Below are 24,240 nucleotides of genomic sequence, written 5' to 3'. Positions count from 1 at the left end.
CTACAGGCTCCAGCAGACAACAGTTTAGGCACCATTCATGTTATCAAGGTTATCTACATAAATATGAAGACTATGAAAAGGTATATTGCTATTTTTAATGAAGCTGAAATTTCTGAACAGTGATACAGCAAAATGCGAATTCTACAGCCATAGATTCGCAAAATACCAGAGTGCTTTGCTCTAATGTGATGCAGCTTTGTGAATTTCTGCACCGCAGTTCTCATCTCAGTTCCTGAGTGCATTTGAGCTAGCTCGTTGCTGTGTCTTTCATGTCTGCCCAGTACATAGATTATAGCATTTCAAAAGCAGAAGGAATTTGCAGACTGAACTGCCTTTCTGATTCAGAGTGAATATTTGAATAAAAGGTGAGAAAGAGATGTACTTATGTGAACAATCAAAGTTTGGCTAAAACTGTGAAGTGCTGTAGCCCATTTGGAAGACTCTAGCTGCATACCCCTGTCCTGTGCTGGCTTTGAAGAAACGGTAGAAGACCCTGGGAAACAAATGTTAAAGTTTCATGCTACTCTTGGAAACTCCAACTTCAGTTTTTTGGACAAATACATACTAGGCTCTAATCTGGAAATACCGTGTTTATGTCACATGTGGCTTAGTCAAATATGAATCTAGATACGACTTCAGGAGTTTACCAGAAAAAAAAACCTTGCTGTACTTTCCATTGTCCCCCAGATGAAACACATTCCTTTTAAACTTTGTAATTCCGACTGTGCTGAAAGGTGTGGTCAAAACCCATTTTTCATCAGTTGCAGGTATATAGGCCATTCTAGAACAATCAGCCTCAAAACCCACATAATGTTGGGAAACAGATATGTGTAGACCCTATTCCTTCATAAAGGTTTTGTTTGTTTTTCCGTGTGAAGTTCAGAATTTCGAGTGAACATAGGAATTAAGACTTGGATAACAAAAGCTGAGGTGAGGTGCGAGGCAGCGAGATGTGCTCGCAGCGGTCAGCATACAGACTTTACGGGAGGCCTCATTGCAGTGACCACTGGAAGATAATCCAAAGCGCTACTGAAACCGAGAGCTCCTGGGAGATTTCCATGCATGTCCCACAAACAGAGATTTCTGCACCTATTTTTTTTTAAGTATCCATTGTTAAACCGAGAGGACTAAAATAGCATAAACTCATTTGAGGTTTCAACTAATAGTACAAATGGACAGAACAAACGCTTGTCTACTTTTTGAAAGCTTCCTATGGTATGAAGAGTCTGAAGTGTGTTTTCACATCTTTTTTTATCAGCGAGAATGATCAAAGCAAGTTTTGGGACAGAGTATGGACTTAATTTTTTGTTTTGGGGGAAGACAAAGGAGGTTTGCTCCATTGCATACAATGAGGAGACTTCACTTGCAGTTGTCAGTTCAGGGGGAAGTCCCAGTCTGAGTATGCCGGGAGATTTCCGTAAGTACAAGTGAGACTGGAACCTGCTGTATAAATGTTACTGTCAGGTGTAATGCAGGTTGTTCCATTTAGCTTTTTTTCTCAGTTAGAAGACACTGCAAATGAGATAAATTAGATCAATTACAGCTAGAAAAAAAAAATCTTAAAAAGACAGAAGATTGGTGAAGCATCTCTTGGAAGAGTGTTTTTTCTGAAAATCAGCCCCCAGCCTGGATATTTTCGGAAATCTTTCCTTCGAGAAGTACTAAGTACTCGCTCCTCCAATTAAGGTTAATAAGAGCAAAGGGAAGGAAGTCACTTTTTCTGCCAATCAGGTACTGTATTTGATATCTGAAGACAGGTTCTTGCGGTTGTGAGTCTTAGCTTTCAGGTTGCTGTTTTATGCCTTTAAGGGATAAATGATAATTTCCCAGAGATATATGGGGGGCTTGAAATATTAACAAAATCAGTGCACACAATAAGTAGTTGGGTTCTCGTGTATCTGATCTTCCTTACTCTGTATCTGCATGCTACGATGAGGTTTGCTTTATAAATCAGACTGGATTCGCTTCCATTGGGCCTATCTAGTGACGATGGGTGAGAGAGGCACTAAATTTGAGGATGTCTTCAGATCATATTTATTTTAAAGTGAGTTGGTTTCACTTTGCAGTCTTTTCACTTTATATATAAATGTTTCCTAATTTGTGGTCAATTTGTACCTGAAATGCAGAGTTTAGGACTTTATTCTCATTTACTTTGCCTTTTCACTTGTTTTAGCTTTGTAACGTTTTCAGTTAACTTTTGATTAGAGTGCGTGGCAGTATGTAATAAATATATTGAGAACTGAAAGAAGTCTTTTGCTCCAAAATGTTTGAAAACCTTTGCTATACAGGGTGCAAATAATGAGCCTGTAATAAGTTTATTTCAGCAATTTCTGCTCACTGACCATCTTAGCAAGTGTTAGAATTTGTGGAGCTTTATGAGCGACATTTAACGCTAATGAGACAACAAACAAGCTTTATGATACAGATATCTGGTGACCAGTTAGCTCTGATAGTCTTTTCGCTGAACAAGAAAAATCAATGCAGAGGTAGTTTTGGAAACAGAATATGATGTGATCAGTCAGTAGAGTCCCAAATGTCAGTGTAAGGGTCTTCTGGGTCTGTAATTTCATTCCAGTAACCAGGTGTTTGGAGATTTTGCTTTGCAACGCTGTTGAGACCACTCCAGCTTTTTATAGTCTCTTCTTTCCAATATCCTATGGTTTTTTTTCCAACCAGAAATTATTCCATTTTATATTTTAAAAGTCTTTGAATCTGGGTTGTTTATATGTGAATCTTCAAAGAAACATTTGTTTCAGTAAAATAGAGAAATGTAACAAGCTGGTAGTCTTGATGATCATGTGAATATTGTGGAATTTGCTTAAAGTAAGTTTTCCTCCTTCAAATGAGATTGCATCTGTGCCTGGATCAAACAATTCTGCATCAATCTTGAACTGTTAAAGGTGGAAATCAGAATAACCACTGCAATATTGAAATGGTAAAATGAGTACAAAATGGCATTTGGCCAATGTTTATGAATCACGGAATATGATCATGAAATCATAAAAATAACCACCAAAAGGTAAATAAATTACCCAGCCTACTACTTATTTTCATGTACGGTTTGACACAAAAGCTGAAGCCATGAATGATTTATACCTGTTTTAACAATAATACTCATTTTCCTGAAAGATGGTCAGCACTAAGGCTGCTGTGGGCACACTGCCAGTTGTTGAAAGGTTAATGTCTCAGCAGCAATACATTAAATTATGAATTATACCAGTCCCAAAATGGAAGGTTATTAGCTCAGTGTGTTTAATTAGCCCAGCTCGAACTTTGCCATCTCCTAGCACTGCCCATCATTAATGTATGGCCATGTGGAATAGGGAGGTTAGAAATAAGATGCCAGAAGCAGGAGACCTTCCACTCCACTAACCTCACCTCGCCTCATGAAGCTGCCCGGGACACGGATACTCTGCCACCCTCGGCAGATCCAGAGGCTCATCCACACGCCCCACGCTGGTGAAATCCTGCCTCGGTAGCACCCAGGCTGAACCCCAGGCCAGAGGAGGTGGCTTGCTGCCACACGGATCACATTGGACACCGCGGTTTCCAGTTTCACAGAGCTCACGAGCACGAGGAAGCCCGAAGGAGGAACATGCACATCTTGTTTTCTCCTGAGTCCTTAGGGCCAATGTTCCTGTCAAAACATTGGCTTACTATTTATAAACTCTAATTAAGAGCTCTGCCCTGATTACCTTTGCCCAACCATCATAGACTTTACCATGATAGGAGGAAATATGAGGGCCCAACATGTACCCAAAGCAATGTACGCGCCAGAGACAAGACAGGCTTTCCTAGCGAGATGTCTGGAACGGCAATAACAGCAGGGCAGGTCGGGAACAGCAGGGCATCCTGCAGACCAGCGCTTGGATATGCAGGAAGAAACAGATGGAGGTGGGTTTATTTGCACAGCTTCTCTTGCCAGTAGCCCAGTAGCTGTCCAGGTCTACAGTATTTGGTTCTTCAGTAAATACTAAAATGTTCCTTCTTTGCTTGCTTATTTTTTTCAAATGAACAAAAAGTAGATTCTGTTGATTTTTTTATTAGTGGGGATTTAAAATATGAGGTGCTAAGTATTACCGTAAGTAACTGTTCGTTATTATTGTGAGGATGTTTTTTTGGAGGTGCCTGTTAAGACAGAGGTCAGGAGAGCGCCCTGGAAAGTGGGATGTACAAACACAGGGGAGATTCTGAGAGGCCAAACACGGCCTTATTTTTAATTCTTCTTTTTCTCGGTAGGATAACCTTGCCAAGGAAGAAAGGAATTTGGCCAGACTTAAGGTAGAGGCAGTGCAGCTTCCGCTAGCTGGACATTAAAGTGGAGAGAGAGTTCCTTCATTCCCGTCCCATCACAGCCCACCAGAATTAAGAGATGTTTTAACTTTCAAGGGAGATTGGTCAAATACTTATCAGTTCACCAAAAACTTGTCTACAGAAAGAGGCCTATTTGAGTCCACTGGCTATCAAGTCTCTGAGTTTCTTTATGTTGTATGTGAAGAGTAGAGAAAGAGTCTGAAAGAAATTAGACGGCATCCAGGTCAGCACAGGGGACAGTGTCAGGTAGAGACTCAATTCCTTTTTCTTAATTTACTGACAGTAATTCTTTCTTCTCCTCCCCTTGCGTTTTTGCTGAGACCCTATCCTTCTTCACATTAGTACATGCTCTCTCCTTGTATTTTTGAAGCAGGTGGCGTGACTGGAATATTAGAGTAATATGTATTAGTGTAAAACCTGCAGACAGAAATAGAAAGTAAATGGAAGACGAATTGATCAGAGGAAAGGCAAAGTATGGAGGGAATGAAATGAAGAGAAGGACAGGAATAATACCTGGGTACTGCAGTAATCTGTTGTTTTCTATGTGGTGTCCAGGGTGTACAGTATCTGTTCACTGAACAGAAAGAAAAAGGAGTTCTCAGCCCCGAACAGCTAACATATTAATTTGTAGTGGCACAGCCTGACTACACAAGTAGGCAGCTCGGTGCGGGGAGGAGCGGTTCAGGGCTGAGGGAGCAGGCGCTGCTCTGGTGTCTGCGCAACGCGCGTGCCGTCAGCTGCGAGCCTCTGGTTTTTGCAATAAATAACTTCCTGTAGAAGAAAAATTTCTTTTTCGGGAAAGTTCCGAGTGGGAGAGGGAGGCTGTGGGGCATGGGCAAATAGTTTATCTGGGGGAGCAAATAGATTACTGTTTTAATACCTTGTGAAAGAAGGAATGACAAATTTAATCACAGCAGAGGCAGGAGGAGCAGTTGTAAGTGCCCCCCCCCCCCCCCGCCTGGGGTGCGAGGAAGCTCGTAGTGACCCTAAAAGTGGGCCGAGTGGAGAGAAAAGCAGAGGATTCAGGAGGAAGAAAACTGGAGTGTTTGTCCTGAGCCATCCTGAGCTTGAGTTTATAATGAGCAATCCAGATGGGACAGTAAAGAGACGACCTGCCACAACATGACTGAACAGGAGAGGGTTCGAGCGGAGAAGCAAACTCGCCCTGACCACAGAATCAGGGGAGCAATAGCAGAGTTGTTTTCTAGCACAGTTATTGCAGTTTCAATTGCAGTTTTATTCCAAAAGCAAATTCCAAAGTTTTATGTCCATAAAGGTTTAGACATAAACAAGAAAGAAGTCAGGAAAGTGGTATGTACTTGTATAAACAGTTTCACTTCATAATTAATGCTGGAGATCAGGGGAGCAGGAATAGCTGTGCATGTGTGGTCATTCAGATTTACTGTTGGTCTTATTAAAACCTAGTTCTACAATAATTTTATGCCCAGGTAGGGGCAGAAAGAGAGCAGGATGCCCCCAAGCAACCCATAAATAGCATGGTGAAGACAAAGTGTTTATTACTTAGCTTCAGAAAGGCTCTGTAAGTGCTCTCCCAGGGTTATGTGTACTTGTACCCCAGATGCCAATTCTACAAATTAGTATTATTTCTTAAAATACTGTATAAACAGAAGTCATTTGAATACTTGATTTCATCAGACAGTGTGTCCCACATGGAAAGGGCAGTATCTTCCTTTCCCTGTTGCGGCGTGAGAAGCAGTTTTCATTGCCCGTCTTTTTATGTCCCTTGCAGTAGCATTACTGGTGGAAAAAAAAACTGCCAGGGTCTGGACTGCGTACAGAACTCTCTTCTGCAGGATTTTATCCCGTCTCATTGCCCCATGCCATCTTTCATCCATATCTTCCCCCTCTGCACTCCAAAAAAGTGTTTAGCCTTACTTCTGAAGAAAGCTTTATAGGAACAAGGTGAGGATGCAAAACCCTGAGTTTGAAAGAGAAACTCTGGGGCATGAACTTTCCCATTTGTCACTGAAGTATGCTATTTTGAATCTTCTGCTTAGCAGTTTAAATGATTCTGCCATAAGTTATTTCATGGCTGAGACACATAAGGAATTACAGGGATATGAGATCCTGGCAAAATAGTTTGGGGATGTCCCCATTTTTTTTGTAACTAGAAAAGCCACAAATGAGTTCAGCTCAAGTGTTTGTTAATGAGCTCTTATTGCATTATTCTGTGTCCTGCAAATATAAATTGTTCAAAAAGCTCTTTTAAGAATACTTTAGAAAGTTTAACAGATTTCTGGACCTATTCTTGTATCATATTTCACATAGAAATAGGTGCCTTAGTTAACAGAAGAACAATAAAACAGGGTAAGGGAGACCCACAGAACAACCTTTAAATGACAAAATAGTTTTCCTAGATAAAACAAAACTGATAAAAGGTGGCTATTTCAGGATTTTCCAGGGCTGAAAGCAAGTGTTGCATCCCATTGGGAAGGTGCATCTCTCTCCTGTTCAGGGGGATAAAGGTATACCTTTAATCTCGAATGTTGCCGGATATCAGACTTCAACATCGCTACAGTCTTTTATTAGGGAAGCTGCCACTGACCTGGAGGCCAGTGGGTGGAAGTGCTACGTATGCAGAGAGGGAGAAGGCACGTCTAGTAGCTTTGTTTTATTTTTTCATCATAATTGTTTGGGCCTGCTGATGTTTTCAGTCTTGAGAGTTCATTCCACAGGAACAGGCAAGTGAGAAGAGGGCAAGTGAGAGCGATCTGCAGTGCGCTGTGACTCGGTGTGCTGTCACGGTACTTCATGCCACCGTCACGCGTGTATCTGGAAACGCGTCGGGAGCATCCGCACAAACATCACGTCTTGCATGTTCCACTCCCTCAAGGCAAAGCAGCGTTATTCCCATTTTACAGGCAGGGAAAAGCAGGACAGAAGGTGGAGGAGAGTTGTGAAGTCGATCCTTATCCGCCTTTGTCTTTGGGCACCTCTGCCGTTCCCTGCCGGCTGCTCTGGCCGGTCCTTCAGACCAGACAGCAAGTCCGTGGCAGAGCTGGGAATAGGAGCTGGGCCCTCTTCCAAGTCCCAGATGCCCAAGAGTAGTTTTAGGCACGCAATATCATTAATTTCATCCTTTTTTTTTTTGGCCAAGGTTCTTGCAAACGAGATCATGCTTCCTCCTGAAACCATTTTTGAAATCATACGTGCGAGCTCATGGATAGTTTGTTTCAGGGCTCTTGTACAGTTTGGCCCGATTTACGAACAAATGGGCTTCAGAATTAGTTTTGGGAAGGGTTCTGTGTGGGCTGTGCTTTTGCAGGAGGACTAAGTATGGAGGGGTGCAGAAGGTGGTGCAGAGTCTTTGTGTTCTTCAGGGAAACAATATGTGAGATGAGCTGTTGCAGAAGAAACTCGTTAGAAAACACTACCCATGTAGCAATGGGAAAATCTGGATATGCAATGCAGGATATTATTAGCAGGGTTCTTTTAGTAGCCATACACTTCAGAATCCTTCTATGGCATCTCCAAAAGGGAAAACACTGTGCTGCATCTTAAATACCTTCTGGGCCTTCTTTATTTTGGTTGCAACTTCCCTCTTTGAAATACAAGATCTTTTAGATTTAAAAAGCAGAAGGACCATTGTTGTACACCAGTTTACTAATATCTTTATTAATATGAAGTTAACACACACAAGTGACATCCAGAAATCCCTGCTACAGCTGGCCTGCAGCGTGCTGCGGCTTCCACCGCCGCGGAGATACAGCCCTTGCTCGGAGTCCACGGTGGCATTTTAAAGCTGACACAAAAGATGTAGAAAAATACACCATTTTTCTACATATGATCATATTTTTATTATTCTAACAAGGTAAAGTCAGTTCTGTCCCTGCTCCTGCATCCTATCTATTATTAATTAATTGATTTCATATAAGCTCATTATTTAGATTGCTGTAACTTCCTCCAAATGTGCAAAGCTTTGCAGACAACGGAAGACAGTTCCTGTCACAAAGAGCAAACAAGCCGAAAATGCCAAGTCAGACAAAGGCAAAAAAGCAATATAAGAAGCAAACAGATCAGCGAACAGGCCGTGACACACTCGTGCCGCGGCTATCTTTTTAGTTGAACACCCCAAGTTCCCGACGACGTTTGCTGTAAATCGTCTGTGCTCTGATCCCCGTGGTGCGCCGGCTGCCGTTCTCCATTGCACCTCTCCGTGGCTTTGGCCACGTCCAGTTTTTTTCCGCCGTACGAATGGCTGCCCGTAGGGCCAGCGGGTTTGAGGAGGTGCCTTCCTCGGGCGATCCCTGCTCGCCGCCACAGCCGGGCACCGTCCCGCCGAGGATGCCGGGAGCTGGGCTGCTCCTGGGGACGACGGCCCCGGGAACGACGCGCTCCCGGGGACGCCGTTCCCGCAGGGGACGCCGTTCCCACGGAGATGCCGTTCCCACGGGGGATGCCGTTCCCACGGGAGATGTCGTTCCCACGGGGGATGCCGTTCCCACGGGAGAAGCCGTTCCCATGGGGGACGCTGTTCCTGCAGGGGACGCCGTTCCCACGGGAGATGCCGTTCCCACGGGAGAAGCCGTTCCCACGGGAGAAGCCGTTCCCATGGGGGACGCTGTTCCCGCAGGGGACGCCGTTCCCACGGGAGATGCCGTTCCCACGGGGGACGCTGTTCCTGCAGGGGACGCCGTTCCCACGGGAGATGCCGTTCCCACGGGGGACGCCGTTCCCACGGAGATGCCGTTCCCACGGGGGATGCCGTTCCCACGGGAGATGTCGATCCCACAGGGGATGCCGTTCCCACGGGAGAAGCCGTTCCCATGGGGGACGCTGTTCCTGCAGGGGATGCCGTTCCCACGGGAGATGCCGTTCCCACGGGAGAAGCCGTTCCCACGGGAGAAGCCGTTCCCATGGGGGACGCTGTTCCCGCAGGGGACGCCGTTCCCACGGGAGATGTCGATCCCACAGGGGATGCCGTTCCCACGGGAGAAGCCGTTCCCATGGGGGACGCTGTTCCTGCAGGGGATGCCGTTCCCACGGGAGAAGCCGTTCCCACGGGAGAAGCCGTTCCCATGGGGGACGCTGTTCCCGCAGGGGACGCCGTTCCCGCAGGGGACGCCGTTCCCACGGGAGAAGCCGTTCCCACGGGAGAAGCCGTTCCCATGGGGGACGCTGTTCCTGCAGGGGACGCCGTTCCCACGGGAGATGCCGTTCCCATGGGAGATGCCGTTCCCACGGGAGAAGCCGTTCCCACGGGGGACGCTGTTCCCGCAGGGGACGCTGTTCCCACGGGAGATGCCGTTCCCATGGGAGATGCCGTTCCCACGGGAGAAGCCATTCCCATGGGGGACGCTGTTCCTGCAGGGGACGCTGTTCCCACGGGAGATGCCGTTCCCACGGGGGACGCTGTTCCTGCAGGGGACGCTGTTCCCACGGGAGATGCCGTTCCCACGGGGGACGCTGTTCCCACGGGGGACACCGTTCCCACGGGAGATGCCATTCCCACGGGGGATGCCGTTCCCACGGGGGACGCTGTTCCCGCAGGGGACGCTGTTCCCACGGGAGATGCCGTTCCCACGGGGGACGCTGTTCCCACGGGAGATGCCGTTCCCGCGGGGGACGCCGTTCCCGCGGGCCACCAGGAAACGCGGAGGTGTTTCTTTGCCCTCTCCCAGTCCAGGACTAAGTGGTAAATGCGCTTATTAAAGTGCTAATGTCCTGCAAGTGGAATCCTACCTCCAAGTATATTAGAGTAATGAGTTCACACCTAACTAATGGAGACTTAATAGAGTCACTAATAGGCTGCCTGTTCCCCCAACAGTTTATGAGCGCTGGGACGGGGCTGCTGGGGAGGGAGGGCGGGCGGCCCGCGCCGGCGCAGCCCCTCGGTTCGGCAGGCCCGCGGCCTCCGGCCTCCCCGGCCCCTTCTGGCTCGCGAGGCAGTTTCCAGGGACGTCGTCTCTCCACCTTTCTGCGAGGAAAAATAAACAGTTTGAGGCTCCTGTGTCTTTATTAAACATTTCCTTTAAACTGCATACTTTGGCAGAGTGCCCGAATGCACCAAGAAAGCTTCCACAGAGTCGCTGGAGCCCCAAGCTCGGCCGCGCGCTTCCCGGGATAAATAACCCTTGGCAAGGCCGAGCACCTGCGCGGCGGGCTCCGGCCCGGGCCCCGAGGGCTGGGCGCCGCGTTGGCCCCGCGCCGCCCCCCACGGGCGGCCGTTCGTCCGCTCTGGCGCAGCCCTCGCGTTGCTGGCGCTGCCGGACGCGAAGGCGGGTCGGCAGGAGCGCGAGCCGTTAGGTTTGTACCTGCGTTGCGCCCGAAGGCCGGCGCGCTGGCCTGCGGGAGGTCCGGCGCCTGCCCCCGGTCGGCCGGGCCGGGCGTCGGGTTCGGGCCTCGCGGCCCGGCCCGGCCCCGCGTGCCGGCGCCTGCCGAGCGGCGCTGCCGGAGCCGCCGCGATGTCAGCGTTTCCGTGCGCGGCGCTTGCCAGGTAAACAGTCCAGAAATAGCCGGGAGGAAGGCGGCGAGGGCGCGCGGCGCGGCCGGAGGAGCCCGGCTTCACCCCTTCCTCGCCGCTGCCGCCGCCGCGGTGACGAACGCGGAGGGATTAAAGCAAGCGCAGACCTCTCCCACGCTGCGGTTTTGAACGCGCGGTGCCCGTTTTGGAGCGAAAGGGCTGGCAGATGGGAGGAGGGAGGCTTTGCTGATGTGCAGCGTGCTGGCGGCAGCAGATCTGCTTGGTGGCCGGGGGGACCCCGGGAGAGGCTGCGTCCTGGCTGGAGGAGGTGCTGGACGGGGCGCTCGCCCTGTTAAAGAGGCTCCCTGAGTTGGCGGAAACCCTGCTGCTGCCGGGGCTGGGAACAGGTTAAAAACCAAAGAACTTGGAGCTCGCATGGGAGCTCGCTGATGTCATGGGAAGCGTTCCCAGCGATTGAAGAGCAGACGTTTGTGCATAGAAAGTTCTGTAAAGTGCCAAGAATACGCTTCTTAGTATGCGCGCTCCTCGTTCGGTTCCCCTCTTGAGCTGTGCCTTTTCCGCGCTGCTTTTCAGTGCGATCTAGCAGCCGGGCCAGTAACTGCAGTAAACACTACCTGCGCTGCTTGGAGACGTCTCTTCTCAGTCCCCAGCGGAGCAGGAGGACGCGTGGCTGAGCCGCGCCTGCGGCCTGGGAGCCAGTCCCAGGTGGGCTGCCGTTGCGTTGACCTCGGGAGCAGAGATGCACCCTGCAGCTTCCGCTCTGCGATCTCGTTGGGGTATCGCTCGCGGGGACGGATGGGGCACAGTAGTTACGGATTAACCGTTGTGGCGTGGCAGAGAGAAACTGCGAGAGCAGAAAGCTGGGGGAAGCGCTGTCACCGATGTTCCTGTGACCAGGTGCCTGTTGCCCCCTACTTTCTTTTACCCCCCCCAAAGCTAAGCTGCCGTCATAGGAAGTACCCAAGAACTGCGAGGCGTTCTGACCCCGGAGGTGAGTGGTCGTTTCACAGGGGCTCAAATAACGCTGGTCTGCAGGGTGCAGCGCTGCCTCGAAAGGGAACGGCAGACATTTCCCCTGGAAGCGCGTTTCCTCTTCAGAGCAGTTTGCCGCTGAAGCACGCTGTCAGATTGGGGCGTAAACATACTATGAGCCTTCGGGTTGAAAGGCAGACATTTGATACCGCTTTCTGTTGCTGAAACGCGCTGCCCAGACAAGGCTCCCAGTACGGTTATTTTTTGAAGCATTATGTAATCGGGTTGCATGGTCAGCAGTGCTTCCTTAACAAGCCTTTCAGCAAACCCTCCTCGCTGCCTCAGCCAATCCTCGGCGCTTGCAGACGCGCTTACTCACGCAGGCTCAGTCTGGAGTAAACCCGCTGCTAAATACAGTTAGAAACCAGATGAAACCGTGCTCGGACTGGATCCCGTGCCGCCCTTGCTGCGTGCGGTCTCCCGTGGCCCAGCCCCGGAGCGCAGCTCGGGCGCTCGCTGCCCTGCTGTGAAAAAGGGGTTTCTGCACTGGGGGTCTCGGGCGTCCCTCCGCCTCCGCTTGCCCCCTCTGCGGCCAGCGTCTGTAAGAGAGGAAAAGCCCGCTCCGGGCAGAGCGAACGGGCACCCCGCGGGCTTGGTCCCAGCGCTCCCGTCCTCTCGCCGGCGGCCAAGAGCGGGTTTTGCCGTTCCGCGATGCTCGATCGCTCCCCGGTTCAAGCCGTCCAACACCCTGCTCCGGAAACGTCCCGTAGGCCCCGGGCGACAAAACTGCCCTTTTTTTTTTTTGCCCCCCCCCCCTTCCTCCCCCACTGGGTTTCGGTGGACGTTGACCCGCTGCAGTAGGAACCGAGTCTCCCAACAGCTGCGTGGATCAGGCCATAAATTAATCGTGCCCTACAGCCCAAAGCAGTGGTGCCGGGCCGGCGGCTCGTGGTCCTTTAGTCTCGTTTTACGGGATTTTATCGTTCTGCTAGGACTGCTGTCCGCGCGCTGGTTGTGCCTCTGCTGAGTCATTGCTTCCTGTTTGTGATTGCTGACTCGTGGCAGCAGTTGCAGAAGCAATAAGAGATATTAAAAAGTGTGAACTTCCACTGGGACCAGAAGACACAATTAGGGCCGAGCCAAGAAACACACTGCAGTGAGCAACTGTTTAAGGGATGCAGAACACCACAAACCCACCGGTCCCTTGCTGCAGGGGGTAGGAAAAACGAGCATCGCTAGCCTTTTATCATCCGCGAACCCAAATAAAAATAGTGTTTGACTTCTGAAGCTCACCCTGGCTCTGTTCCATGCTCCTCCTCGAGGCGTTTGCTCCGGCCTTCCAGCCTGGATCTTCCCTACCTGCTATTCTCAGCCGCTGATGAGAGATAGGGATCCTTGTTTCTTTCTTTGACCCACGATTGATTCTCCTTGGAAAGTCTCTGTGATACTGTGCAAAAAGGCTGCTTCAGAAAGCATATAAAACCATAATGTTATTTCCAGTCTTTTTTTTTTCAAATGGGGAAACCTCTCTGGGGAAAAGCATGAAAGCATATGGAGAAGGTGTTCTTTGATCATTAAGATCTAAATGCAGCATCCAAACAGTATACCTGTTTTTTCATATTATGCTGAAATTCATCTTGAAGTGCTGTTTCTGGGTGGGCATTTTCCTGTTTCTGTTTTTCCCTCGAACGTTTGGAAGCGTTGCCACCAATTTCGTCTTCAGCCTTGGAGCTTATTGTCTCCAAAAGTTGTTTCTCTGTTCTGTTGTTTATGTATTGGTATTGGCCTTTCAGTTTGTACTTTAAAAGTCCATATTTAACTGTTTTGCACAGGAATTAGAGGAATCAATTAGAAGTTCTATGGGTTGTGTTTCACTGGAGGATAGAAAACGTACTTAGACTGGTGTTTTTTGGATTGAACCTGTAGTAGTTTTCAGCTAAGAAAAAAAATTAACTTTTGTACCAGCATTAGATTGATTGTATTTATTTATTTATTTATTTATTTATTAACCCTATGACAGACATAAGGCTGAGGACTGGCATAGAAAACATACAGCTGGGGGGGGGGGGGGGACTCAGTTATTTCAACAAATGCCAAAAGTGGATTGAGAGTGGATGAAGAGGAGGAGGAGGAGGAGGAGGCAGTAGTGAACACACAACACAGTTCAAGCTGGCAAGGAGCCCTTTCTTGAAGAATGTAAGTTTAACCTTTAGCATTCAAGTGTCTGGGCTTAAGTGTCATTATGAGCAATACTTTCCTCCAGCACAGCCTCTCCTGCCTGGAGAAGGAGGGTTCTGGGCAACCCCATCAGTTTTCCCCTTTCCTTTGCAAAGTGTAAAAAGGGGCATTTGTGTCTGCGCATGTTCAGCAAAGTAACTGCTGAGGGAAGCTGCCCCTGGGATGCAGACAGGACGGCCCTGCTGGGTCGCAGAGAGGACGCGCTCCGTCCTGGCGGCTGGTGGAGGGTCTCGTACAGCTTTCGTCTGCTAAAGCAAATGCATTGCCGGACTCGTCCGCGCTGATTGAATTCTGGCTAAAGATGCTGTGGCCCAGCCTTGCGGCGAGGATCGAGCGCAGCGGTGGGGGTTTCCCCCGGAGCACTGTCCGTATCCGGCTCTTTGTTCTGGGCCTTGTCGGCTGAGCCCTGCACCGGCCGCGCCAGGTGTCTCCCGCAGCTCTCGTGGGCCGCGGGAGAGAGGGGAGAGGAGCCGCCGGGCAGTCGCTTTCGCCAGAAACAAACTAAAATGAGCAGGGAGGGGGGGACAGGCCTGGTTCCCCTCTTCCTCTCTAGTGCAAAACGGTTAATCTCACCTTTTGATGGAGGCAACACAGAAAAAAATTAGCGAGACAGCAGCAGACAAACATCAGACCTGGCTGCAAACGGACAGGCTGGATGTGCCCCCCAAATCATCTCCAGCTGTAAAACACGTCAGGGCTGATGGAAACCACACGCATCCCCGGCGCTACCAAATCGGCAAAGCTGCATTCCAATAAAAACGCAGCAGAGAGGTGGACGAAACCCCGCGCGGGATTCCCGGCGCGATGGGGGCGCGGAGGCGAATCCTCCAGCGCCGGCCGCCCGCCGCCGGCCCGCGGAGGGAGGAGCAGAGCCTGCGCTGGCGTCCGCGGCTCCTGCAGCTCCCTGCTGTTTGCTTCCCACATCCCAGCCCTCAGAGGGCACGAATCGGAGCGGCTCCCGGGCCGGGAGGGGAGGGTCAGGCTTAGCTGCAGGGTGCGTCGCCCGCCCGGTGGCATCACATGCGGGAATCCAAATTTAAATAAGCGTGCCTCGCTTCGGAGGCTCTGCTCCGAGTGTCAGATGTGCTTATGTTAAATACAGGTAATGCCCCGAAACGTATGTACGAGAGCGTGATTCTTTCAGATATCTTGTCTGATGAATTTTACATCTCGTATTTGTGATTTTTCTGTGAGCAAACACACAGACTCCCCTCTCGTTTCCACCTTTTGTAAACTTAGAGGAATAAGAACCTGTATTTATAAGGAGGTAGAGATGAACTGTTTGATTAACTGGCGCAAAGACGCGATGTCAGATCAGATTTCTCACCGCTTACAGCACAGGTTTCGAGCACGCGGTTACCGTACAGCCAGCGTAGCTGGTACTGGTGCTTCAGTGATGGACCGGTTTGATGCAGGCTTTTCTGCACATCTTAATTCCAAAATAATTTGGAGGGCAAGAAGGCAGACGGAATATTTCCCAAGGTACGCTTGGTACCTGACTTGCATCGAAAGAGTGAAGGTTTGGATGGTGGGACTTGCTCCTGGCCCTCAGTGGGGGTGACTACAGGATTGTATGGGCGACGGGTAGGAGTCCCTCCAGCTCGTCTCGGCTTGAGGGACCCTGACTGGCCTCAAGACAAGCAAGTTGTTTTAGTTACTGTATTGACACTGGCTGAATTTCGTGGAAACTACCTGGCAAAACAGAATTTTCCTCAGTGCTGAAAAGAATTTTTTTTCTTTCTCATTCTGTGGGATTTGTAATTTTATTTTGCAACTTCTTTCTTTCTTTTCCTTTTAAGATGGTTCCCAAACACTTAGTTTTATTGTGAGATTTTTCATTTAAAATAGTTTTCTAGGGAAATTACTGTGACAGTGATTTAATTGTTTAATTAAAATCTGACATTGATGACAACATAAATACAATAGGCATGAGGTGATACAGACATTAAGCAAGTGCAATTGTGGAATACATCCATAGAGTACTCTGAGCATAAGCAACAGCTCACAAAGAAATGATGTTCAATATTTATCAGGTTAGCGAGTCCTAATTAAATGCCAAGACTTTTTCTTCCTTTCTTTAAAAAAGCAAAGAAAGATATAGTCGCGTTCCAAGTGTTTGTTTCCATCACAAACACATCTAGTCATCTTGTGTTAAGGCCTGCAAAAAAGCAAATTCGCATAGGAAAAAAATCTGCTGGTTGACTTAAGGGGCATTTACAGCAACCTAGCCGGAGGTTTGGAGGTAGCGAGAACAGCCCATTGACGCCCCATCGCTCCTGGGGGTTATACTAAGTCCAGTGATTGCAAAATGGATGGACAGATTTCTTTTAGTAATCGAGTAAAAAAGCTGGAAATACGTTAAAGACAAAGGAAGGGAACAAACGCTCCTGTGATAATTCTCCCCCCCTCCCCCCCCCGCTTCCAGATCTCGCCCAAATCCTGCACTGTGCATTTCTCCCGGGAAAACACACACACCCCTCGCGAGCGTATCCCTGCCTCTGTCCCTTAGCAATAAAGGAGCTCGGCCCCTGCCCGTTCAGCGATACATACGTGCCTCCAGAAGAAACGCGTGTCTCTGGCTAGAAGCGCTCAGCAGCGCGTCTCTGCAGCCCCTGTTTACGAGCCTCGCTGCATTTCTGCATCCCAACAAGGAACGTGCTGCTGTTGGACTAGCCCTTTCCATGCCTCTTGCTAGGCGTCTTTGAACGGTATCGGAGCGCTTCTGCAGCGCACACAGCCCTTTGCAGTCGGTCCCTTCTGATCGTCTCTACTTTTTTCCTCCTTTTCAAACCCCTAAGTAAATGCATCTGCTCCAGTTTATTTCATGTCAGCCTCTCCCCCTGCTTGTATGCAACTTCATGCAAACAAACTTTCTAAATAAAAAGACAACTTACCTGAGCAATGCTTTTGAGTGAAGTAGTAAAACTGATAAAGGCAGACTTCCCAACTCCAGTACAGGGATTCGATTGCAAATTTCCATTGCTAAGGAGTAGAGGGAACTGGAAATCTGACAAATGCCTTCAAATTGACCTGTGTTTTCACAATGCATGCTGTGTTTAAAATGAATGGCAGACTTTATCATTTGGAGCTACTTCAAGGACTCTGGCCTTCTACGCTTTGTTCCAATTCTTTAGACATATTTCCAAGAAGCACAAAGCTACGTAAATGGATGATATTATGGAGATTTTTTTTTTTTCTAAGCAGGATTTTTCATCACAGTGATTTTTGTAAAGCCTGAATTTAAATAGATAACCTGGAACTTTTTTCTTACTATATGCATACCGTATCCATACGTGAGTCTCTAGTGTCAGTTCAGCGGACAGTCCAATAGACTGCTTCTACCTTAAAGTTTTTGTCCAATTCCCCCACGTTCCCAAGTGGAAAGAGGTAGTATACAGCCAGTTTGACGACAGAAACGTGATATGGTTGTGGCTCCCTAAAAATTCACCGTAGTCAACCGTTTTCACCGTAGCCGTATGCAAATCTGGCCCGCTCGTGCCTCAGGACACGGCTTCTCCATCCCGACGCGCGGAGCAGCCAGGTCCCATTTCCAGAGGAGGGCTGCGTCCCCTGGCAGAGCCCAGGGGACCTGAAGTCACGTACCCTGCGTTACACGTCAAAGGTAACAACCATCTTTTCTAAAAGTTCTGTCCAGAAAGCCATATGCGCGGCCTCAAAAGTTAAACGTTTTGCATCTGCCTTGTTCCTCATAATCTTTACACGTTTTAAGAAACGGTAAGTTTCCTTTAAAGCACCGGCATTAGTTCCATCTGTTCAAAATAACGTATAAATGAAACTACATGTTTCTAGGCACAAATATATCAGATATGCTGCAAGACAAAAAATAGGATTAATCTAATAATTCAACTGTCTTTAACATGTTTCCTATGGGAAAAATCTGTCTAGTTTTTCCTGCAGATCTGATACTGTACTGAGAGCTTCTTTGTACTAAGCACATTAAAAGATATTTGAACCAAAAATCCTATCTACATATATGTAGAGATACATATATAGAAATAAGCGGCATCCACAGTATTGCAGATAAGGTTGTATCGAGATTGCTAATTAAAGCAAGGGTAGTCCCTTCTTATATTTTAGCAACTAGATTGTCTTTTTGCCCAGAACAAAGAAATCTTAATGGAACTAAATTTTCTAGATGAGAAACACGTACACGTGTTTGAAGGCTGCACCTAACAGTTACTGTACAAATTATTCCCTAATTCCTTAGATTCATTCTGGTCTTTGTGCAGCGGTTTGCCTGGCTGGTCCTGCACTCCTTACTTGGCTTGTCTCCTTTTCCACGGACCCCCCCACCGCCTCTTTTCGCACCCTGGTAAAAATGGGAACTCTTCCATTTTTCAGTATCTGCACGTCAGTGCTCAGGACGAGGGGCAAACCGTCGTCATCCCCTTGATCTGGCTTTATCGCTCTGGCCAGTTCCTGCAGTGGTCTTTACCTCACCCTCTGCCCCTACGGAAGGGGAAGAAAGATGTCCTAGGACTTGACCCCAGCGCAGAGCCTCCCACCGGACCAGGCTCCCGGCGCAGGGACGAGGGGGGCGCAGGGCTCGCCCCTCGCCTGGCGCTTAACCCTTGGCTGCCTCGGCGAGGGGCAGCGGCGCGGGGCTCTGACCCCGCGCCCGGCCGCCCTCCTCCCTCTCGGGCACTCTGGATCACTGCGAGAGCATAAAAGGACAAGAATGCCGGAGCAGCGAGGACGGCTGCAGGAGGGGAGAGCGCAGCAGAGCCATAGGAACAGCAGAATCGCCGAAAAGGGGGATGTTTGGTTTGTGTTAACTACCCAGACAGATGCACTCCGGCATGTTTGCGTTTATGGAATCCATATGTTGTCATGGGAAATTAAAGGACAGCAACACAAAACTAGAATTCACGATGCAAAGAAAATGAACACGTCGGCTAGACCCTGTGCATTTGTACACGCTATTTCTAAGGTGCCTAGTGCTGGAGCATCGACAGTGCTATTACATCTGCTTGTCACCTTCTCCACAGGTTTACTTTTTCTTTACTCCGCAAAAAGTGCGTACATAGGCAGCACCCATTCGCAGACGGGTCCGCGAGATCTACAGCCTCTGGTGAAAATAACGCACTTCTTACAAGTTATACCAAGTACTAAAAGACAATGGTTACTTTATTCTCATCTCGACATTATCATCAAACCACGTTTGTTTCATATTTAGTAAGAACAACAGTTACAAATTACATGCACCTTTATAGATAGCGCACCAAGCAGCCTTGCAAAATTCTGCTTGCCTGAGGGCTTGTTGGTTTTCTTTGGAAGGGCAAGTAACGTTACAGTTATTCTTCCAATAAAGGTGGGCAAATACATTTTGTGCAGGGAACAACAGATTTTTAAGGGCAGTTTTTTTAAGGCAAGCTGGAAGCGTACCTGAGTCTGTCCATTTAGCAGACTGTAAGAACTCACACACAGCATGCGCGTTACACTAGTACACATCAGTGTTTCATCTACAGTATTCAAATAACCATGGTACATATTAAACCTCTATTATTACAACCTGTGAATATCCTCAAAATGCAAGACTCTTCCAGTAACATATCAACTATTACAGCGCTACTCCAAATTTCTAGTAGCCTTTCCTCTTATCCCCCCCCCCAATCCCATTAAAGGGACTTGTCAGAATTTTAAATGATACCCCCATGCTAAGAAATAATGGAAAGCTTGATACATTTCATTAAAAATACTTACTAACAAACATGCAGTTTATTACCTTGCAATATAAAATACATCTACATTAAGGTTCTCCCAAATGGAAAAACTGACCGCAACTGCATTCCTTGTTCAATACTATGAAACAAATCGGGAAGTGAATTATTTGGGTTACTATTAAAAAAAAAAAAAGAAAAAAGAAAAGAAAAGGGAAAAAAAAGAAAAAAATTCCAAAAGCTTCTTTGGATTTTCAAAAAGAGATGAATTAATTCAGCTGCATTTGCGTCAATAATAAAACAGGCTCTTACAGAAAGATGAAGAAAACGTATTCCTGAATCCTGGATAGAGTCTCTTTAGTGGTTCACCTCCTAAATTCCAAATCCCACAATCCCAGCGATCATCTACATTTTTCGCCAAGGCTGGATCGGGGAGGGAAAAGTGATAAGCTGCTGGAAATAAAGATTTTAAATAATAATCACAAATGGACCAGAACTGAAAGTGAAAAATGTTGCCGTAACACTAGAGAAATATTTATTTGATCAAACCACAGGTTCTGTTGGGACTGGAGGAATGTTGCATCCTTTCCTAAAAAAGGAGGAAAAAAAAGGGGAAAAAAGAGGAGGGGGTGGGGGGAGAAAAGAGAAAGCAAGAAAGAAAAAAGGCAGAGGCACAGCCGCCTCCTGGAGTTCCCCATTGTCCGGGGCTATAGAGAGCCCCAGAATGGCATTAAACTCACAAAAGGCATATTGTGCAGGGGACAAAAAAAGCCCCTTCTTCTACAATAACTTTTAGCTTCTTATTTTTAGAAAATGACAAAGCTGTTGCCAGCGATGGCTGGTGAAACCTGTAGCCCGGCTCGCGGCGAGGCCGGCCGCGGCCGTATCGATCAGCTGTCCCGCCGCTGGCCGGGCGGCCCGCAGGGTTTGCATGGGGGCGGCGGGGCCGGAGCGGGGCCGGGGCCGGGGCCGGAGCGGGGCCGGGCCGGGCCGGGCCGAGCCGCGCCGCCTCCCCGCGCGCGGACGCCGCCGGGGGGCAGGAGCGGCGGCGGCGCAGGCACAAAGTTGCGCTCGCTCCGGCCGCAACTTTCCCGGCTCCTCCCGGGAGCTCGGGCGGCGGCGGTGGCGGCGGGGGTCGCCGCGGCCCGGCCCGGCCCTGCGCGGGGCGGCGCGGTGCGGCGCGGCCCCGCCCGGGGCGCGGGGGGCAGGTGGCCCCGCGGAGCAGCGCGGAGCGCAGCCCCCCGCCGCCGCCGCCGCCGAGCGGAGCGGAGCGGAGCCGCCCGGCCGCGGCGCCCCCTCCCCGGCGCGGCCCCGCGGAGCGGCGCGGAGCCCCCCCGCCGCGGGCTGGGGGCCGGCCGCTCGCCCCAAGTTTCGGTGCGCCGCCGCCGCCGCCGCGCTCCCCCCGCCCGCTCCTGCTCGCTCGCTCCCTCCCCCGCCGCCTGGGCTGAATCTTATTGATCCAGAAGGTGGCTAATTAGCCCTTCCCGTCGTGCCTGGGTAATGAGGCACATGCGCACTGCACTAATCAGCCATTTTTTGCAGGAAACTAATTAGCAGAATAAAGATCCAAAGAGTTTTTTTTCTTCCCAATCATCAGATCTGAGTCCGGGCGCTTCCTGCTCCGGCGACCGCCAGCCCCGCCGCCCGCTCCGCTCCGCTCCGCGCCGCCGCTCCGCTCCGCTCCGCCCCGACCGCCGCCGCCGCCGCTGCTGCTGCCGCCGCCGCCCGCGGCCCCCTCTCTCCGGGGGGCTGCAAACTCCCCGACGACGATGCTGCTGCTGGGCAGCGGCGGCGGCGGCGGCGGCTCCCGCTCGGCTCCGGCCGCTGCCCCCGGCTCCCGCTGCTGCTGCCCCGGGCCCCTGCGCGCAGCGCGCCGCTCCTGCCGCCGCAGCCGCCGCAGCCTGCATGGGCTCCGTCCCCCCCGCGCCGCCGCCGCCGCCCGGCTCTGAGAGCGCCGCCGCCGAGCAGCGACCGCGTAAGTGGCAACTTTTCCGCCCCGTCCCCGCGCGGCTCCTCCTGCTCGGGCGCCCGCGCTGCTTTGCATGGGGCCGGTCCGCCCCCCCGGCCCGGCCCGGCCCGGCGCAGCGCGGCCCGGCGCGGCTCCCCCGGCAAACTTTGTGCCGCGCCGGGCAGCGCGCAGGTGCCGGCGCCGCGGGGCCGCTGCGCGCCCGCGGAGCCCCCGCCCCGCCCCGCCGGCCATGGCCGCGGCGCTGCCCGGCTTTGTGCGGCGCGGGGCGCGGAGCGGAGCGGGGCCGCGGGCGCGCAGGGCGGCGGGCGCGGGGCATCGACCTCCGCCATCTGCATAATCGATGGGGCGGCCCCGGCCCCGCTGCGCGCCCCTCCGCGCCCCGCTCCGCGCCCCTCCGCGCCGCCCCGCCGGGGGCTGCCCCGGCCCCGCTTCCCCCCGGCGGACGCGGAGAAATTTGAAAGGAAACGTGCTTCGTGTTGACTAAATTTTGAGCGTGGGATTAATTTAGTTGACGTTTGCGGGCCTGCTAAGGGAGCGCTGACACTTCCCAGGACCCGCGGTGCAGCGTAAGGTTTCTTCGGCGGGGTTAAATACGTATAATTCTGTGCAGTTAATACACTGGAAAACAAAGGGGTGAAGAACTACTTAAAATTGTTCTGATCCAGAGAGCGTTGCAGCCCTCTGCCCAGACCCTGAAATTTCGCTGCCCAAGTAGATTGGTCTCGGGGATGCGTTTTGAAATGGAATTGCAAATGAGAGTAATTATTATTTTTATTTTCAGTGGAGAGGTTCAGTTTTGGAAAGAATGCGGTTAGGGGGATGGGAGAGGTGAAGGCAGCGAACGCCACTGTAGGCCAATCCCCCCTTTCTCAGTTTCAGTTTTTAATTACTTAATGCTGAATCGCACAGTGCTTATCTAAATATTTGCAAATGCTCTTTCCTATTGATTCCTCTGAATAAACTGTTCCCCTCTCCTTCAGAGGGAGAGCAATTCATGCTCTTGTGAAACTAAACCTCCAGAGAAGAGTGTGCGTTTGTGTGCGAGTACACGTACGTGTGTGTGTGTGTGTATTTATACGTGTGTATGTATCACGCACACACATTTTTAATGTGAATTATTTATAAATTGGGTTTGGTTTTTTGAAATTCTTTAACTCCCTTCCCCCCCTCCCCCTCCCTTTTTTTTTTGGACTCTGAGAAAGGTCTGTTTCTCTTTCAAGCTGTGCTTGAAGCTGCTCTTGGGTTCGTCCTGCACTTTGTGTGGATACGTAGGACGTAGATATCTGCCGTGCCTGTCTGTCTGTCTGTCTCTTCGTCTCGCTCCTGTTTAATATGGAGCAATTTTCCGGAGGCTCGGTGACTCCCTCCTTAGGGTCACATTGAGTTCGAATCCGACTGAAGGTGCAGGAATCCTGCAACGGGGGAAATAAGAGAATAGAGAGAATGGGGTCAAGTCGGCTGCTTAGAGGCCAAAACTCCCACAGCTGCCTTTAAAAATATATATATGATATTTGGCTTTCCTCACCATATTACAAATTGCAGCCTCCCCTTTCAGGTATTTGCTTTAGAGCTTAAAGCTTTCTCTTCCTTTTGCTTCCTTCGTCTTTCCCCCCCCCCCTTTTCAAGGGAGAAGGGGGGGGGAAGGAGGGAAAATAAAAGGAAAAGAAATGGGGGGGGAAGGGGAAAAAATAAAACCCATTGAGTTTAGGCAAATAAGGTTTGGTCTCCGTATCCTATTACAAAGCACTTTGAATATGCAAGACATCACACAAGACCAGTTATTCCAGTTACAACAAACTTAAAAAGAGAGAAGAGAGAGGCATGTTTAGATTGCAATTTGTTAGAGCAAGAATCGTATTTAAGTCTTGTCTTTTAATTTTTTTTTTCCAGCCTTGCATTGTATCCAGCCTTTCTCTGATGTTTAGCTTTTTTATTATTATTATTATTAAAATCTTTCAGTTGAGTTTAGGAAGACTGCTGCAAGCAACGCATATTCTGTATTTTTGTTCCTGTATCTTGGAGGAGAGTTGGCAGGGATTCTGTGGTTTGCAGTTACACAATATGTTATCATGTTTTTAATCACTAAATCATTGCAGTGGTTATAGATTTACAGTCTTAGGGTATTACAGAGAGGAGCAGCGGAGACTGTGTGCGCTCGAACATACGAGAGCGTGCAGCGAACATGCTGGTGAACTTTGGCTTTGAATCGTTCCCCTGCCGCTTCGCGAAGGAGGCGAGAGCGCGCGTTTTGGCATCGTCCGTCCGCGCACTTCAGGAAAGTTTGTGTAAATCTCCTGATAGGGCAGGAATTCGGATGGGTATGATGCGGGAGCTGTCACGCGGCGCTGGCGGTAAGCTCTCGGCGGCCGGGCCGGTCCAGGGCCGGCCACCTGCGCCGGCCGGGGCCGGGGCCGGGCTCCAGCTCGGCGGCGGGCGGCCCAGCCGCCGCTCCCGCTTCCCCCATTATTATGTAACGGAGCCCTTGGCAGCATTAAAAATTCAGCATTACAAGCCGATTGTAATGCTCCCTCATTAGGGAGCGCTGTCTGGTCCGGCATGAAGCGCACTGCGGAGCGGGGGGCGCGCGGGGGGCTCCGGCGGGGCCCGGCCCTCCCGCTCCG

The 24,240-nt window shown here is 50.2% G+C and overlaps 1 protein-coding gene across 5 annotated transcripts in view; it reads left to right on the top strand.

Moving 5' to 3' along the window:
• The window catches only part of ZFHX3 (zinc finger homeobox 3), a 752,695-nt gene that overhangs the window by 534,980 nt on the left and 193,475 nt on the right, over positions 1–24,240 (top strand). The window contains exon 1 of one of the 5 annotated variants that reach the window (XM_068955805.1): positions 21,491–21,625. The exons of 3 other annotated variants lie outside the window; for them this stretch is intronic. The gene's annotated coding sequence lies outside the window, so the exon portion shown is untranslated. Of the gene's footprint in view, positions 1–21,490; positions 21,626–22,099; positions 22,186–24,240 lie in introns of those variants that run through there. One more of the 5 variants, XM_068955811.1, reaches the window with a different exon arrangement.

The sequence above is a fragment of the Struthio camelus genome, chromosome 10, assembly GCF_040807025.1.
Source record: "Struthio camelus isolate bStrCam1 chromosome 10, bStrCam1.hap1, whole genome shotgun sequence".
Lineage (NCBI taxonomy): Eukaryota > Metazoa > Chordata > Aves > Struthioniformes > Struthionidae > Struthio > Struthio camelus.
Note: the sequence above shows the minus strand (reverse complement) of the source record. Positions and strands in the feature narration are given on the sequence as shown.